The following is a 17,451-nucleotide window of genomic DNA, read 5'->3' on the forward strand; positions in this document are numbered from 1 at the left end:
GCACCAAGGCTCCATGGGTGTTAGAATCATTACTGTGTAATCTAGATTATTGACTCTAGTGCAAGTGGGAGACTGAAGGAAATATGCCCTAGAGGCAATAATAAAGTTATTATTTATTTCCTTATATATCATGATAAAAGTTTATTATTCATGCTAGAATTGTATTAACCGGAAACATAATACATGTGTGAATACATAGACAAACAGAGTGTCACTAGTATGCCTCTACTAGACTAGCTTGTTAATCAAAGATGGTTATGTTTCCTAACCATGGACAAAGAGTTGTCATTTGATTAACAGGATCACATCATTAGATGAATGATCTGATTGACATGACCCATTCCATTAGCTTAGCACCCGATCGTTTAGTATGTTGCTATTGCTTTCTTCATGACTTATACATGTTCCTATGACTATGAGATTATGCAACTCCCGTTTGCCGGAGGAACACTTTGTGTGCTACCAAACGTCACAACGTAACTGGGTGATTATAAAGGAGCTCTACAGGTGTCTCCAAAGGTACATGTTGGGTTGGCGTATTTCGAGATTAGGATTTGTCACTCCGATTGTCGGAGAGGTATCTCTGGGCCCTCTCGGTAATGCACATCACATAAGCCTTGCAAGCATTGCAACTAATGAGTTAGTTGTGAGATGATGTATTACGGAACGAGTAAAGAGACTTGCCGGTAACGAGATTGAACTAGGTATTGAGATACCGACGATCGAATCTCGGGCAAGTAACATACCGATGACAAAGGGAACAACGTATGTTGTTATGCGGTCTGACCGATAAAGATCTTCGTAGAATATGTAGGAGCCAATATGAGCATCCAGGTTCCGCTATTGGTTATTGACCGGAGACGTGTCTCGGTCATGTCTACATTGTTCTCGAACCCGTAGGGTCCGCACGCTTAAGGTTTCGATGACAGTTATATTATGAGTTTATGAGTTTTGATGTACCGAAGTTAGTTCGGAGTCCCGGATGTGATCACGGACATGACGAGGAGTCTCGAAATGGTCGAGACATAAAGATTGATATATTGGACGGCTATATTCGGACACCGGAAGTGTTCCGGGTGATTTCGGAGAAAACCGGAGAGCCGGAGGGTTACCGGAACCCCCCCGGGAGAAGTAATGGGCCATATGGGCCTTAGTGGAAAGAGAGAGGGGCAGCCAAAGGTGGGCCGCGCGCCTCCTCCCCCCTGGTCCGAATTGGACTAGGAGAGGGGGGCGGCGCCCCCCTTTCCCTCTCCCTCCCCACTTCTTTCCCCCTCCTAGTAGGAGTCCTACTCCTACTAGGAGGAGGACTCCTCCTTGGCGCGCCATAGAGGGCCGGCCGGCCTCCTCCCCTTGATCCTTTATATACGGGGGCAGGGGGCACCCCTTGACACACAAGTTGATCCACGTGATCATATTCTTAGCCGTGTGCGGTGCCCCCTTCCACCATAGTCCTCGATAATATTGTAGCGGTGCTTAGGCGAAGCCCTGCGACGGTAGTGCATCAAGATCGTCACCACGCCGTCGTGCTGATGGAACTCTTCCCGACACTTTGCTGGATCGGAGTCCGGGGATCGTCATCGAGCTGAACGTGTGCTAGAACTTGGAGGTGCCGTAGTTTCGGTGCTTGATCGGTCGGGCCATGGAGACGTACGACTACATCAACCAAACGCTTCCATTGTCGATCTACAAGGGTACGTAGATCACACTCTTCCCTCTCGTTGCTATGCATCACCATGATCTTGCGTGTGCGTAGGAATTTTTTTGAAATTACTACGTTCCCCAACACTTAGAGTGGCACCCACGCATGTTGAGCTTAAAACTAATGAAATACTAATTTAGTTGTACCACCGGGAGGAGATAATGTGGAGACAGAGAGCACGTGTTGACTGGCTGGCCTCCGGTGACAAAAATACTAAGTTTTTCCACATGCGTGCGAGCCTCAGAAGGAAGAAAAATATGATAAAAGCCTTGTAAAATTCTATGGGGATTTTGGTGGACGATCCAAATGAATTAAGGGCAATGGCGAATGAGTTTTACCAGACTCTTTATACCTCGGAAGGGGTGCAAGGGATACAGCAAGTTATTGATCAAGTACCAAGAAAGGTGACCGATGCTATGAATGGAGATTTGTGTGCCCCTTACACTAATGATGAGGTGAAAACAGCTCTCTTTCAAATGTTTCCCACTAAGGCACCTGGCCCAGTTGGCTTCCCAGCCTTGTTCTATCAGAAGCACTGGGATGTTTGTGGCGAGGATGTAACGAGAATAGTACTTAGAATTGTGAAAGGAGAGGAAAGCCCGGAGTCTATCAATGACACAGTATTGGTACTGATCCCTAAGGTAACTAATCCCAATCTTCTCTCGCAGTTCAGGCTGATCAGTTTATGCAATGTGCTGTATAAGATTGCTTCCAAGGTTATCGCAAACAGGTTGAAACTTGTTCTACCAGACATCATCTCTGAGGAGCAATCTGCGTTTGTGCCAGGCAGACTGATCACAGACAACATAATTTGTGCCTATGAATGCCTACACTTTATGAAGAGAAGCAGGTCAAGAAACAATAGTTTTTGTGCTCTGAAGTTAGATATGATGAAAGCCTATGATAGGCTGGAGTGGACCTATTTGAGGGCCATGATGGAGAAGTTGGGTTTTGCATCAGTTTGGATTGACACAGTCATGGCTATGGTTTCTTCAGTCTCCTTCTCAATTTTGTTTAATGGAGAAATACTCGAGTGTTTTTACCCATCACGAGGAATTCGGCAAGGAGATCCTATCTCACCTTACCTACTTTTGATTGCAGCAGAGGGCCTTTCTTGCCTCCTGAAATCCAGTTCACAGTCATCTACACTCGCAGGTATTAGAGTGGCGCCAACGGCTCCTGCCGTTAACCACCTTCTTTTTGCAGATGATAGCCTATTGCTTTTCAAATCTAGCGCTGTGGTTGCAGAAAGAGTGTCACACCTACTGACCATTTATTGCAATGCTTCGGGTCAGAGAATTAACACTGAGAAATCATCAATCTTTTTCAGTAAAGGGTGCCCACGGAATCTTAGAGATGAAGTGAAGAATCGGCTGAATGTCCATAATGAATCGCTTAACGAATGCTATCTTGGTATGCCAACAGATGTGGGCCAGTCAAAGAATGGCACATTCAAATATTTGCGCGACAGAGTTTGGGCGAAGGTGAAAGGCTGGATGCAGAAGCTGTTATCGGCGACAGGGAAGGAAATCCTTATAAAATATATGGCACAAGCTATTCCGGTATTCTCCATGGCTTGTTTCAGGCTACCCAGGGGGCTTTGTGACAACATTACATCCATCATTCGCCAATTTTGGTGGGGAAGCAGAAGGGGGAAACGCAAGCCAGCCTGGGTATCGTGGGATGTCATGACCAAGCCAAAACACATGGGAGGTATGGGGTTTAGGGACATGGAGCTTTTTAACCTAGCTTTGCTTGCTTGATAGGCGTGGAGGCTTCTGAATGATACTGACTCTCTGAGTGCAATGCTTCTGAAGGCCGTTTATTTCCTGGAGGTATCACTTTTTCAAGCTGAGTTGGGGTCACACTCGTCCCAGATTTGGAGAGCAATCTTAGATGGAAGGGATGTGATGGCGCAAGGAGTGGTCAGAAGAATTGGTGATGGTGTTTCAACCGGAATCTGGGATCATAACTGGATCCCTCGAGCAAGTTACAAGAGACCGATCGCAGCTCGGGTGGCAACCCCGCCACGCTTGGTTTCCGAACTAATTGAGCCATCTACGGCTTCCTAGAAGGAGGAGTTGATCCGGGCGGTGTTTACTGAGTTTAATGCCGAAGCAATAATGCAGATACCTTTGTGCACACGATGTGTTGATGATTTCTGGTCCTGGGGGCAAGAACCACGGGGCAATTTTTCAGTCGGGTCTGCATACCGCATGTTAGTTCGAACAAAATATGATAGAGAGGGATGGTTGGATGAGGCAGAAACAACATCTTTTAGTGAGGGACAAAGCAAAGAATGGAAGGCAATTTGGAAGGTCGCAGTACCAAGCAAAGTAAGGGTCTTTCTATGGCGCCTCGCTCGAAACTCGATACCGTTGGGAGACGTTTTACATAGGAGGAATATGTCAACGACGAGGGCATGTGGCTTGTGTGGTACGACAGACTGTTGGAGACATGCGCTGCTCAATTGTCCCATGGCGAGATGTACCTGGGCGCTATCATCGGAGGACATACTGGACCAACTGAGCTCTCAACAGCAAGAGTGCCCAAAAATATGGTTATTTGCTTTGATGAGAGCCCTCAAACCCGATGATTTCATTAGGTTCTCAGTTACACTGTGGGCTATATGGGGTGCAAGGAGGAAAGCTTTGTATGAGGGCATTTTCAAATCACCACAGGCAACACATGGGTTCATAAACTCTTACATAAATGATATTCAGATTATAGTACCAAGTGTACATGCAACTCGGAGTGGGATTGTACAACACCCGATCTGGATTGCTCCCCCTGGAGGCTACGCGAAGCTGGATGTTGACGCTGTGGTGGGTAGCAGGAGCCGGTTCGGAGCTGTGGCAGCAATATGTCAGGACCAGGAAGGAGCTTTTCTAGGTGCATCGGCTTTTATTTTCAAGCATGTTAAAGATCCAGCTACTTTAGAAGCTTTGGCGTTGCGAGAGGGCCTTGATCTTGCAACAGACTTACATATATCTGTTGGGGAACGTAGCAGAAATTCAAAATTTTCTACGCATCACCGAGATCAATCTATGGAGTAATCTAGCAACGAGGGGAAGGAGAGTGCATCTACATACCCTTGTAGATCGCTAAGCGGAAGCGTTCAAGTGAACGAGGTTGATGGAGTCGTACTCGTCGTGATCCAAATCACCGATGATCCTAGTGCCGAACGGACGGCACCTCCGCGTTCAACACACGTACAGCCCGGTGACGTCTCCTACGCCTTGATCCAGCAAGGGGAGAAGGAGAGGTTGGGGAAGACTCCATCCAGCAGCAGCACGACGGCGTGGTGGTGGTGGAGGAGCGTGGTACTCCAGCAGGGCTTCGCCAAGCACCGCAAGAGACGAGGAGGGAGAGGGGTAGGGCTGCGCCAAAGGAGATTGAATCGTGTCTATGGCAGCCCAAAACCTCAAGTATATATAGGGGGAGGGGAGGGGCTGCGCCCCCACCTAGGTTTCCACCCCTAGGGGTGGCGTCCAGCCCTAGATCCCATCTAGGGGGGCGGCCAAGGGGGGAGAGAGGGGGCGCACCACTAGGTGGGCCTTAGGCCCATCTGAGCCTAGGGTTTGCCCCCTTCCACTCTCCCTTGCGCCTTGGGCCTTGGTGGGGGGGCGCACCAGCCCACCTGGGGCTGGTCCCCTCCCACACTTGGCCCATGCAGCCCTCCGGGGCTGGTGGCCCCACTTGGTGGACCACCGGGACCCTCCCGGTGGTCCCGGTACATTACCGATAAAACCCGAAACTTTTCCGGCGACCAAAACAGGACTTCCCATATATAAATCTTTACCTCCGGACCATTCCGGAACTCCTCGTGACGTCCGGGATCTCATCCGGGACTCCGAACAACATTCGGTAACCACGTATATCTATTCCCTATAACCCTAGCGTCATCGAACCTTAAGTGTGTAGACCCTACGGGTTCGGGAACATGCAGACATGACCGAGACAACTCTCCGGTCAATAACCAACAGCGGGATCTGGATACCCATGTTGGCTCCCACATGTTCCACGATGATCTCATCGGATGAACCACGATGTCAAGGACTTAATCAATCCCGTATACAATTCCCTTTGTCTAGCGGTACGATACTTGCCCGAGATTCGATCGTCGGTATCCCGATACCTTGTTCAATCTCGTTACTGGCAAGTCTCTTTACTCGTTCCGTAACACATCATCCCGTGATCAACTCCTTGATCACATTGTGCACATTATGATGATGTCCTACCGAGTGGGCCCAGAGATACCTCTCCGTTTACACGGAGTGACAAATCCCAGTCTCGATTCGTGCCAACCCAACAGACACTTTCGGAGATACCTGTAGTGTACCTTTATAGCCACCCAGTTACGTTGTGACGTTTGGCACACCCAAAGCACTCCTACGGTATCCGGGAGTTGCACAATCTCATGGTCTAAGGAAATGATACTTGACATTAGAAAAGCTTTAGCATACGAACTACATGATCTTGTGCTAGGCTTAGGATTGGGTCTTGTCCATCACATCATTCTCCTAATGATGTGATCCCGTTATCAACGACATCCAATGTCCATGGTCAGGAAACCGTAACCATCTATTGATCAACGAGCTAGTCAACTAGAGGCTTACTAGGGACATGTTGTTGTCTATGTATCCACACATGTATCTAAGTTTCCTATCAATACAATTCTAGCATGGATAATAAACGATTATCATGAACAAGGAAATATAATAATAACCAATTTATTATTGCCTCTAGAGCATATTTCCAACAGCCTCCCACTTGCACTAGAGTCAATAATCCAGTTCACATCGATATGTGATTAACACTCAAGGTCACATCCCCATGTGACTAACACCCAAGAGTTCTGGGTTTGATCATGTTATGCTTGTGAGAGAGGTTTCAGTCAACGGGTCTGCAACATTCAGATCCGTATGTACTTCGCAAATCTCTATGTCATCTTGTAGATGCAACTACTATGCTACATTTGGAGCCATTTCAAATAACTGTTCTACTTGGAGCTATTCTAAATTGTTGCTCCATTATACGTATCTGGTATCTCTACTCAGAGCTATCCGGATAGGTGTTAAGCTTGCATCTACGTAACTCTTTACGTCGAACTCTTTATCACCTCCATAACCGAGAAACATATCCTTATTCCTCTAAGGATAATTTAGACCGCTATCTGGTGATCTACTCCTAGATCACCTTTGTACCCTCTTGCCAAATATGTGGCAAGGCACACATCAGGTGTGGTACTCAGCATGGCATACCGTATGGAGCCTATGACAAAAGCATAGGGGACGACCTTCGTCCTTCCTCTTTCTTCTGCCGTGGTCGAGCTTTAAGTCTTAACTTCATACCTTACAACTCAGGCAAGAACTCCTTCTTTGACTGATCCATCTTGAACACCTTCAAGATCATGTCAAGGTATGTGCTCATTTGAAAGTACCATTAAGCGTTTTGATCTATCCTTATAGATCTTGATGCTCAATGTTCAAGTAGCTTAATCCAGGCTTTCCATTGAAAAACACTTTCCAAATAACCCTATATGCTTTCCAGAAATTCTACGTCATTTCTGATCAACAATATGTCAACAACATATACTCATCAGAAATTCTATAGTGCTCCCACTCACTTCTTTGGAAATACAAGTTTCTCATAAACTTTGTATACACCCAAAAACTTTGATCATCTCATCAAAGCATACATTCCAACTCCGAGATGCTTACTCCAGTCCTTAGAAGGATTGCTGGAGCTTTGCATACTTGTTAGCATCTTTCAGGATTGACAAAACCTTCCGGTTGTATCACATACAACCTTTCCTCAAGAAAATCGTCGAGGAAACAATGTTTTGACATCCTATCTGCAAGATTTCATAAATAATGCAGTAATCGCTAATATAATTCCAACAGACTCTTAGCATCGCTACGAGTGAGAAAGTCTCATCGTAGTCAACTCCTTGAACTTGTCGGAAAACATCTTAACGACAAGTCGAGCTTTCTTAATGGTGATACTTACCATCATTGTCCGTCTTCCTTTTAAAATCCATATGTACCTAACAGCCTTACGACCATCAAGTAGTTCTTCCAAAGTCTACACTTTGTTTTCATATATGGATCCTCTCTCGGATTATATGGCCTCGAGCCATTTTGGAATCCAGGCCCACCATCGCTTCTCCATAGCTCGTAGGTTCATTGTTGTCTAGCAACATGACTTCCAAGACAGGATTACGTACCATTCTGAAGTAGTACGCATCCTTGTCATCCCACGAGGTTTGGTAGTGACTTGATCTGAAGTTTCATGATCACTATCATAAGCTTCCACTTCAATTGGTGTAGGTGCCGCAGGAACAACTCCCTGTGCCCTGCCACACACTAGTTGAAGAGACGGTTCAATAACCTCATCAAGTCTCCACCATCCTCCCACTCAATTCTTTCGAGAGAAACTTTTCCTCGGGAAAGGACCCGATTCTAGAAACAATCCCTTATTGCTTTCGGATCTGAGACAGGAGGTACACCCAACTGTTTTGGGTGTCCTATGAAGATGCATTTATCCGCTTTGGGTTCGAGCTTGTCAGCCTGAAACTTTTCACATAAGCGTCGCAGCCCCAAACCTTTTAACAAATGACAGCTTAGGTTTCTCTAAACCATAGTTCATACGGTGTCATCTCATCGGAATTACGTGGTGCCCTATTTAAAGTGAATGTGGTTGTCTCTAATGCCTAACCCATAAACTATCATGGTAATTCGATAAGAGACATCATGGTATGCATCATATCCAATAGGGTGCAGTTATGATGTTCGGACACACCATCATACTATGGTGTTTCAGGCTGTATTAGTTGTGAAACAATTTCCACAATGTCTTAATTCTGTGCCAAACTCGTAATTCAGATATTCATCTCTATGATCATATCATAGATATTTTATCCTCTTGTCACGACGATCTCTCACCTTCACCCTGAAATTACTTGAACCTTTCAATAATTCAGACTCGTGATTCATCAAGTAAATATACTCAACATCTACTCAAATCATCTGTGAAGTAAGAACATAACGATATCCACTACACGCCTCAGCACTCATTGGACTGCACACATCAAAATGTATTACTTCCAACAAGTTGCTTTCTAGTTCCATTTTACTGAAAACGAGGCTTTCAGTCATCTTGCCCATGTGGTATGATTTGCATGTCTCAAGTGATTCAAAATCAAGTGAGTCCAAACGGTCCATTTGCATGGAGTTTCTTCATGCATATACACCAATAGACATGGTTCGCATGTCTCAAACTTTTCAAAAACGAGTGAGCCCAAAGATCCATCAACATGGAGCTTCTTCATGCGTTTTATACCGATATGACTTACGTGGCAGTGCCACAAGTAGGTGGTACTATCATTACTATCTTATATCTTTTGGCATGAACATGTGTATCACTACGATCGAGATTCAATAAACCATTCATTTTAGGTGCAAGACCATTGAAGGTATTATTCAAATAAACAGAGTAACCATTATTCTCCTTAAATGAATAACCGTATTGCGATAGACATAATCCAATCATGTCTATGCTCAACGCAAACACCAATCTCGATGGTAGAGGGAGCGTGCGATGCTTGATCACATCAAGCTTGGGAAAAACTTCCAACACATATCGCCAGCTCACCTTTAGCTAGTCTCCGTTTACTCCGCAGCCTTTTATTTCGAGTTTACTAACACTTAGCAACCGAACCGGTATCTAATACCATGGTGCTACTAGGAGTACTAGTAAAGTACACATTAACACAATGTATATCCAATATACTTCTATCGACCTTGCCAGCCTTCTCATCTACCAAGTATCTAGGGTAATTCTGCTCCAGTGGCTGTTCCCCTTATTACAGAAGCACTTAGTCTCGGGTTTGGGTTCAACCTTGGGTTTCTTCACTAGAGCAGCAGCTGATTTGCCGTTTCATGAAGTATCCCTTCTTGCCCTTGCCCTTCTTGAAACTAGTGGTTTCACCAACCATCAACAATTGATGCTCCTTCTTGATTTCTACTTTTGTGGTGTCAAACATCGCGAATATCTCAAGGATCATCATATATGTCCCTGATATATTATAGTTCATCACGAAGCTCTAGCAGCTTGGTGGTAATGAGTTCGGAGAAACATCACTATCTCATCTGGAAGATCAACTCCCACTCGATTCAAATGATTGTTGTACTCAGACAATCTGAGCACAAGCTCAACAATTGAGCTTTTCTCCCTTAGTTTGCAGGCTAAGAAAATCGTCGGAGGTCTTATACCTCTTGACGTGGGCACGAGCCTGAAATCCCAATTTCAGCCCTTGAAACATCTCATATGTTTCGCGATGTTTCAAAAACGTCTTCGGTGCCTCAATTCTAAACCGTTTAACGGAACTATCACGTAGTTATCAAAATGTGTATGTCAGATGTTCGCAACATCCACAGACGACGTTCGAGGTTCAGCACACTGAGCGGTGCATTAAGGACACAAGCCTTCTATGAAGCAATGAGGACAATCCTCAGTTTACGGACCTAGTCCGCATAATTGCTACTATCAACTTTCAACTAAATTTTCTCCAGGAACATATCTAAACAGTAGAACTGAAGCGCGAGCCACGACATAATTTGCGAAGACCTTTTGACTATGTTCAGGATAATTAAGTTCATCTTATGAACTCCCACTCAGATAGACATCCCTCTAGTCATCTAAGTGATTACATGATCCGAGTCAACTAGGCCGTGTCCGATCATCACGTGAGACGGACTAGTCAACATCGGTGAACATCTTCATGTTGATCGTATCTTCTATACGACTCATGTTCGACCTTTCGGTCTTCTGTGTTCCGAGGCCATGTCTGTACATGCTAGGCTCGTCAAGTCAACCTAAGTGTTTGCATGTGTAAATCTGTCTTACACCCGTTGTATGTGAACGTTGGAATCTATCACACCCGATCATCACGTGGTGCTTCGAAACAACGAACTGTCGCAACGGTGCACAGTTAGGGGGAACACTTTCTTGAAATTATTATGAGGGATCATCTTATTTACTACCGTCGTTCTAAGTAAACAAGATGCAAAAACATGATAAACATCACATGCAATCAAATAATAGTGACATGATATGGCCAATATCATATAGCTCCTTTGATCTCCATCTTGGGGCTCCATGATCATCATCGTCACCGGCATGACACCATGATCTCCATCATCATGATCTCCATCATCGTGTCTCCATGAAGTTGCTCGCCAACTATTACTTCTACTACTATGGCTAACACGTTTAGCAATAAAGTAAAGTAATTTACATGGCGTTTCTCAATGACACGCAGGTCATACAAAAAATAAAGACAACTCCTATGGCTCCTGCCGGTTGTCATACTCATCGACATGCAAGTCGTGATTCCTATTACAAGAACATGATCTCATACATCACATATATATCATTCATCACATCCTTTGGCCATATCACATCACAAAACACTTGCTGCAAAAACAAGTTAGACGTCCTCTAATTGTTGTTGCAAGTTTTTACGTGGCTGCTATAGGTTTCTAGCAAGAACGTTTCTTACCTACACCAAAACCACAACGTGAATTGCCAATTTCTATTTACCCTTCATAAGGACCCTGTTCATCGAATCCGATCCGACTAAAGTGGGAGAGACAGACACCCGCCAGCCACCTTATGCAACTAGTGCATGTCAGTCGGTGGAACCGGTCTCACGTAAGCGTACGTGTAAGGTTGGTCCGGGCCGCTTCATCCCACGATGCCGCCGAATCAAGATAAGACTAGTAACGGCAAGATAATTGACAATATCGACGCCCACAACTACTTTGTGTTCTACTCGTGCATAGTAACTACGCATAGACCTAGCTCATGATGCCACTGTTGGGGAACGTAACAGAAATTCAAAATTTTCTACGCATCACCAAGATCAATCTATGGAGTAATCTAGCAACGAGGGGAAGGAGAGTGCATCTACATACCCTTGTAGATCGCTAAGCGGAAGCGTTCAAGTGAACGGGGTTGATGGAGTCGTACTCGTCATGATCCAAATCACCGATGATCCTAGTGACGAACAGACGGCACCTCCGCGTTCAACACACGTACAGCCCGGTGACGTCTCCTACGCCTTGATCCAGCAAGGGGAGAAGGAGAGGTTGGGGAAGACTCCATCCAGCAGCAGCACGACGGCGTGGTGGTGGTGGCGGAGTGTGGTACTCCAGCAGGGCTTCGCCAAGCACCGCAAGAGACGAGGAGGGAGAGGGGTAGGGCTGCGCCAAGAAGGAGATTGAATCGTGTGTATGGCAGCCCAAAACCCCCACTATATATAGGGGAAAGGGAGGGGCTGCGCCCCCACCTAGGTTTCCACCCCTAGGGGTGGCGGCCAGCCCTAGATCCCATCTTGGGGGGCGGCCAAGGGGGGAGAGAGGGGGGCGCACCACTAGGTGGGCCTTAGGCCCATCTGAGCGTAGGGTTTGCCCCTTCCACTCTCCCTTGAGCCTTGGGCCTTGGTGGGGGGGCGCACCAGCCCACCAGGGGCTGGTTCCCCCCCACACTTGGCCCATGCAGCCCTCCGGGGCTGGTGGCCCCACTTGGTGGACCACCGGGACCCTCCCGGTGGTCCCGGTACATTACCGATAAAACCCGAAACTTTTCCGGCGACCAAAACAGGACTTCCCATATATAAATCTTTACCTCCGGACCATTCCGGAACTCCTCGTGACATCCGGGATGTCATCCGGGACTCCTAACAACATTCGGTAACCACGTATATCTATTCCCTATAACCCTAGCGTCATCGAACCTTAAGTGTGTAGACCCTACAGGTTCGGGAGTCATGCAGACATGACCGAGACAACTCTCCGGTCAATAACCAACAGCGGGATCTGGATACCCATGTTGGCTCCCACATGTTCCACGATGATCTCATCGGATGAACCACGATGTCAAGGACTTAATCAATCCCGTATTCAATTCCCTTTGTCTAGCGGTATTATACTTGCCCGAGATTCGATCGTCGGTATTCCGATACCTTGTTCAATCTCGTTACCGGCAAGTCTCTTTACTCGTTTCGTAACACATCATCCCGTGATCAACTCCTTGATCACATTGTGCACATTATGATGATGTCCTATCGAGTGGGCCCAGAGATACCTCTCCGTTTACACGGAGTGACAAATCCCAGTCTCGATTCGTGCCAACCCAACAGACACATTCGAAGATACCTGTAGTGTACCTTTATAGCCAACCAGTTACGTTGTGAAGTTTGGCACACCCAAAGCACTCCTACGGTATCCGGGAGTTGCACAATCTCATGGTCTAAGGAAATGATACTTGACATTAGAAAAGCTTTAGCATACGAACTACATGATCTTGTGCTAGGCTTAGGATTGGGTATTTTCCATCACATCATTCTCCTAATGATGTGATCCCGTTATCAACGACATCCAATGTCCATGGTCAGGAAACCGTAACCATCTATTGATCAACGAGCTAGTCAACTAGAGGCTTACTAGGGACATGGGGTTGTCTATGTAACCACACATGTATCTGAGTTTCCTATCAATACAATTCTAGCATGGATAATAAACGATTATCATGAACAAGGAAATATAATAATAACCAATTTATTATTGCCTCTAGGGAATATTTCCAACAATATCAAGGGTACATGCAGCTACAGATTGCAAGGGTGTGGCAAGTGAGATCGGCAGGAGGAGCAGTGCGGCATTTGGCGCAGTGGTTAGGGAAATAGAGATGCAAGTTTCTTCTTTTATTTCTTGTAACATAGTTTATCAGTCTAGGAGCTCAAACTTTGATACTCACAACTTAGCAAAGCATACTTTAACTTTGAGTGTTGGCCGCCATGTTTGGTTAGGCCAACGCGAGGGTATTCCTTTCGTCCCTGTAAACATTGTGACGTAATAAAGCTTTGCGGGGTTACCTAAAAAAAGCAAAATTAATATGTTTCTAAAAAAAGCAAAATTAATATGGCTTGCCAACCTAAAAAAATGGTTTGCCAAATAATGGAGCTTTAAGAAAAGTAAATTTATTCTAGACGCAGATGTTCTGATCCCGAGCTCACAAGAGCTCGGGTGAATAGTAAAATCAGAAAAAATAAAAAAGTGATTTTTTTGGTGAGACTTTGGTAAATCTTTTCATAGCTTGCAAAAATTCATCATCATACGACATTTGTGGAAAAATGTGGCCATTTTGGTTAGCGCATTTTTTACTAAAGTGAATACATAGGGGTGGAAATTTTGATTAGCGCATTTTTTTACTAAACAATGATTTTACATCTTGAAGAAGTACTAATTGCTCCACACCCCGAAAATGCAGTGCATGGGGCACATGCATATGTGACGAGTCCACTCGTCGTCTACGCACGGTAGTATGACAATATAGCGTCCTCATCTTCGTCCCATTCCTGCACGCAGTTAGTCGCAACTTGTCTCGGTCTATGACGCCTTCCCACACGCGGATTTCTTGAAGATTTATCCATGGCAGATGGCAGAGGCAAAGGCCTTGTAGTGCTCAACCCATGTCTCCTTAACAACAAGGCAAGGGGAACACATGGTGGCAGATACAAGCTGTGTGGGCAAGGTCTCTCCCGCGGATGCAGGATCAACTCGTAAACACCACGCGAGTCAAACTTGATGGAGTGTGTTTTCAAATGGCAATCCGACCACTCATCGGTCTGGAGCTTGCGTATTCTCAATTGCGTAAAAAGGCGAGCCTCCTACTCAGTGATGGGGTCAGGTCTCCTCCACCACCGCCGCCTCATCTAGGATCCTCTCCTCCTTCGTCGAAAGCAATTGACAGTCAGTTCGCGTGAGAAGCGGATGGCTACGAGCAGAGGGAAGTGGAGGTTGTGAGTGGTGGTGTTTGAACTAAAGCGCGTGAGCTACTTGGCCGTGGCGCGACCTTTTATAGCCGCGGGTTGGGGCCGAGTGATGGTGCAATACACTGGGGGTGGCCTCTCATTGGGAACCCTACAGCGATACTGTCTCGGTGCCAGTGAAGCTTGGCGAAGGTCTGACCGCAGCAGGGTGTCCCAGCGTTGATACATCGGTTGGAGAGAGAGAGAGAGTCCTCGCCAGGTTGGGGAGGCATTGCTAGCACAACTACCTGTGCAACCTCCCTAGGTTAGGGCTCCATGTAAAATAACCATCTCCATGGTGAGTATGCTTTTTATAATGCAGTTTGAATTGGTGAAATAACCTCCCTAGGTACCCCATTCAATTTGTTCATGGGTACTTTAGTGAAAATTTTGAAACTGACATTAAGCAGACAGGTAGACATTTTTTTATTTGATTGGCTCCCTTGGTTTTAGAACCAAGGAGATAATTCCATAACCAAGTCTAGATATATCTATTCTGCCTATATGAAAATCATCAAAGAAAGATTTCATATCAAACTTAACCGAATCCCAAAATTGTTGATAAAATTCGATAGTGACTAGCAAATTGCTCGTGTGTTGCAACGGGTCCAAAATTGACTAATACATGTTCACAAACATAAAATAAAATCACCCTATTTTTGGTATAGATATCACTAGAAATATGTTGGCTTTTCCTAAAATTTATTCCTCATACTCCCTTCAACTACTAATACAAGGCCCCTTAACAATTTTATCTCTAATTTTAACCATTAATTTTACCAACAAAATGTAAGTTATATGTCACAAAAAGTATGCCATTGTATGCACATTTGAAAGAACGTTTGGATAATATATTTTTATGACATACAACCCATATTTTCTTGACCAAAATTATATATCAAAATTTGACACGAAAAACAAAGTGGCCTTGTATATAAAAATGGAGGGACTATATGTTAGTATGAGATGGGGATAGACGTGGATAGTCTGGAGGGGCTGACGAGTGTTTTGTGAATGTAGAGCAGAGTGGCATGGGTCATTTTGTATAAGTATGACAACTTGCCTCCCACGATGATTAGAAATAACGAATGGCATACACACCGTTGTCACAAACTGGGCTTTTATAGGAGTAGGGAAACCATTTGGTCTCAGGGATTTACTATGGGCCATACTAAACACTCCAGACTTAATTTCTTGCAAAGAAAATCGTGAGTTAATTTGTCTGCAACTTCCCTAGGAACAGTTTGAGAATCCTCTATATCCAAAGATAGTAGAAACCTCAGGACACCAAAAAAAATATTATGAAAATTGGCAATATAAGCAATCAATTCCTTAGCCCCTTCAATATGATCTTCCTCTTTATCCAAAGAGTGGTTATGTTTGTCCACCGCCTTCCATTGGCGTTAGCTTGAAAATATTTTGTATTAGCGCCAAGGATATCTTTAAACTTAGTTCTTTATTTCCATTTCAGTTCTTTCGTGTTTCACCGGTCTATCTAAATGAGCTCTAAGATCTTCCTGCCCCTGCCTCATTTGAACAGTCAAGGCATGTAACTCACAATATTTGTCGATGTTATCCAATTTAATCAGGATGTCTTTCTCATATCTTTGTACCAAACATTTGTCTTTCTATTCCATCCTTTTTAATTTTGCCCTAAGCTTTCTTAGCATCCTTTGTCCTTTATCTACGTTGGATCCGTGGATAGTTGAGTCCAACATCATATACAATTTTCTGAATAGCTTCTCTCGGCAACTAGGAATTTTCAAACCTAAAAACTGGATCAGTTTTTTATTTCAAAAATCTTTAAAAAAACACATACACTTTTTTTGAAAAAAGATCTAGATCTATTATATAGGTTGACAAAAAATACAAAATCATCCCAAATATAATAAAAATCACATCGATGTCCATGGACCACTAAACGACCAATGCTACCTTCAGAACGAGTCGTCGATGCGCCCTCTGCATAGGTGTCGACGGCGAGAGAGGCGTCAACGGATTCTTGGTTGTGACGCTCTCAGACGAGGAGGAGATCATGTCGGCCATCCGACGAGACTGCGCATGCCTGCTGCTTCGCGAGTCGGGCTTTCGCGTTGCGGCCGCCCCTCTCCGTCGTGAGGCACTCTGACTACTCAATGCCGAGCCAGAGCGCCTTCCTGTTCTTGTGGCGGAGCCGTCGTGTCCGTCTCTGCCATGGTTAGTAAGCGGTGGAAGACCATCACGAGGAGCTTCTCCTCCGCATTGACCGCCAGCGGGACAGGGACCAGCGGGAGGAAGATGCCTCTACCTCCACCGTCCTCTCCCTTGCTTGCTGCCTCTCACGGCGTGCAACACGCACCTCCGATTCGGTCATCCGCATTTGTGATGGCGCGGGCACAAGCACCCATCGATCACCGTGAGGAGCAGTCGCTGGAGGGTTTGGAGAGGGCCTCGGGGCAGCGGGGCGGAGCGCACGGAGCTACGTGATGGGCAGGCGCCGGCATCCGCGTTGCGTCGCCACAGACCAGAGCTCGAGCTACCGCCCTTGTCCACCCGCGGCCGATGTAGCTTGATGCAGATGATGAGTTTCTCATTGTCGTTGGCCTCCAGCTCGTGGACGGGGATGTTCCAATCGACGGGGTCGTCCTCGCATCCGTATCCGCCGCCGGATGCGCTGCCATTGCTCGACATTGGGAGAGAAGGGGACGGAGAGTGGGGAAGAATCGACGGGAAGCGGAGTGAAGATTGGGAGAGTGAGGTAGGGTATGGTTCGAGTGAGGATTTTAGTGGAGCTGAAGTGGGGTTGCCACGAGCCAGCGTGGGCTGGTCCGACGTCGCACACTCGTCCGAGTCGTCCTACATCCGAGTGCCGGATAGCTTGGACGTATATGGTGTG

Source organism: Triticum aestivum, chromosome 3A (assembly GCF_018294505.1).
Source record: "Triticum aestivum cultivar Chinese Spring chromosome 3A, IWGSC CS RefSeq v2.1, whole genome shotgun sequence".
Lineage (NCBI taxonomy): Eukaryota > Viridiplantae > Streptophyta > Magnoliopsida > Poales > Poaceae > Triticum > Triticum aestivum.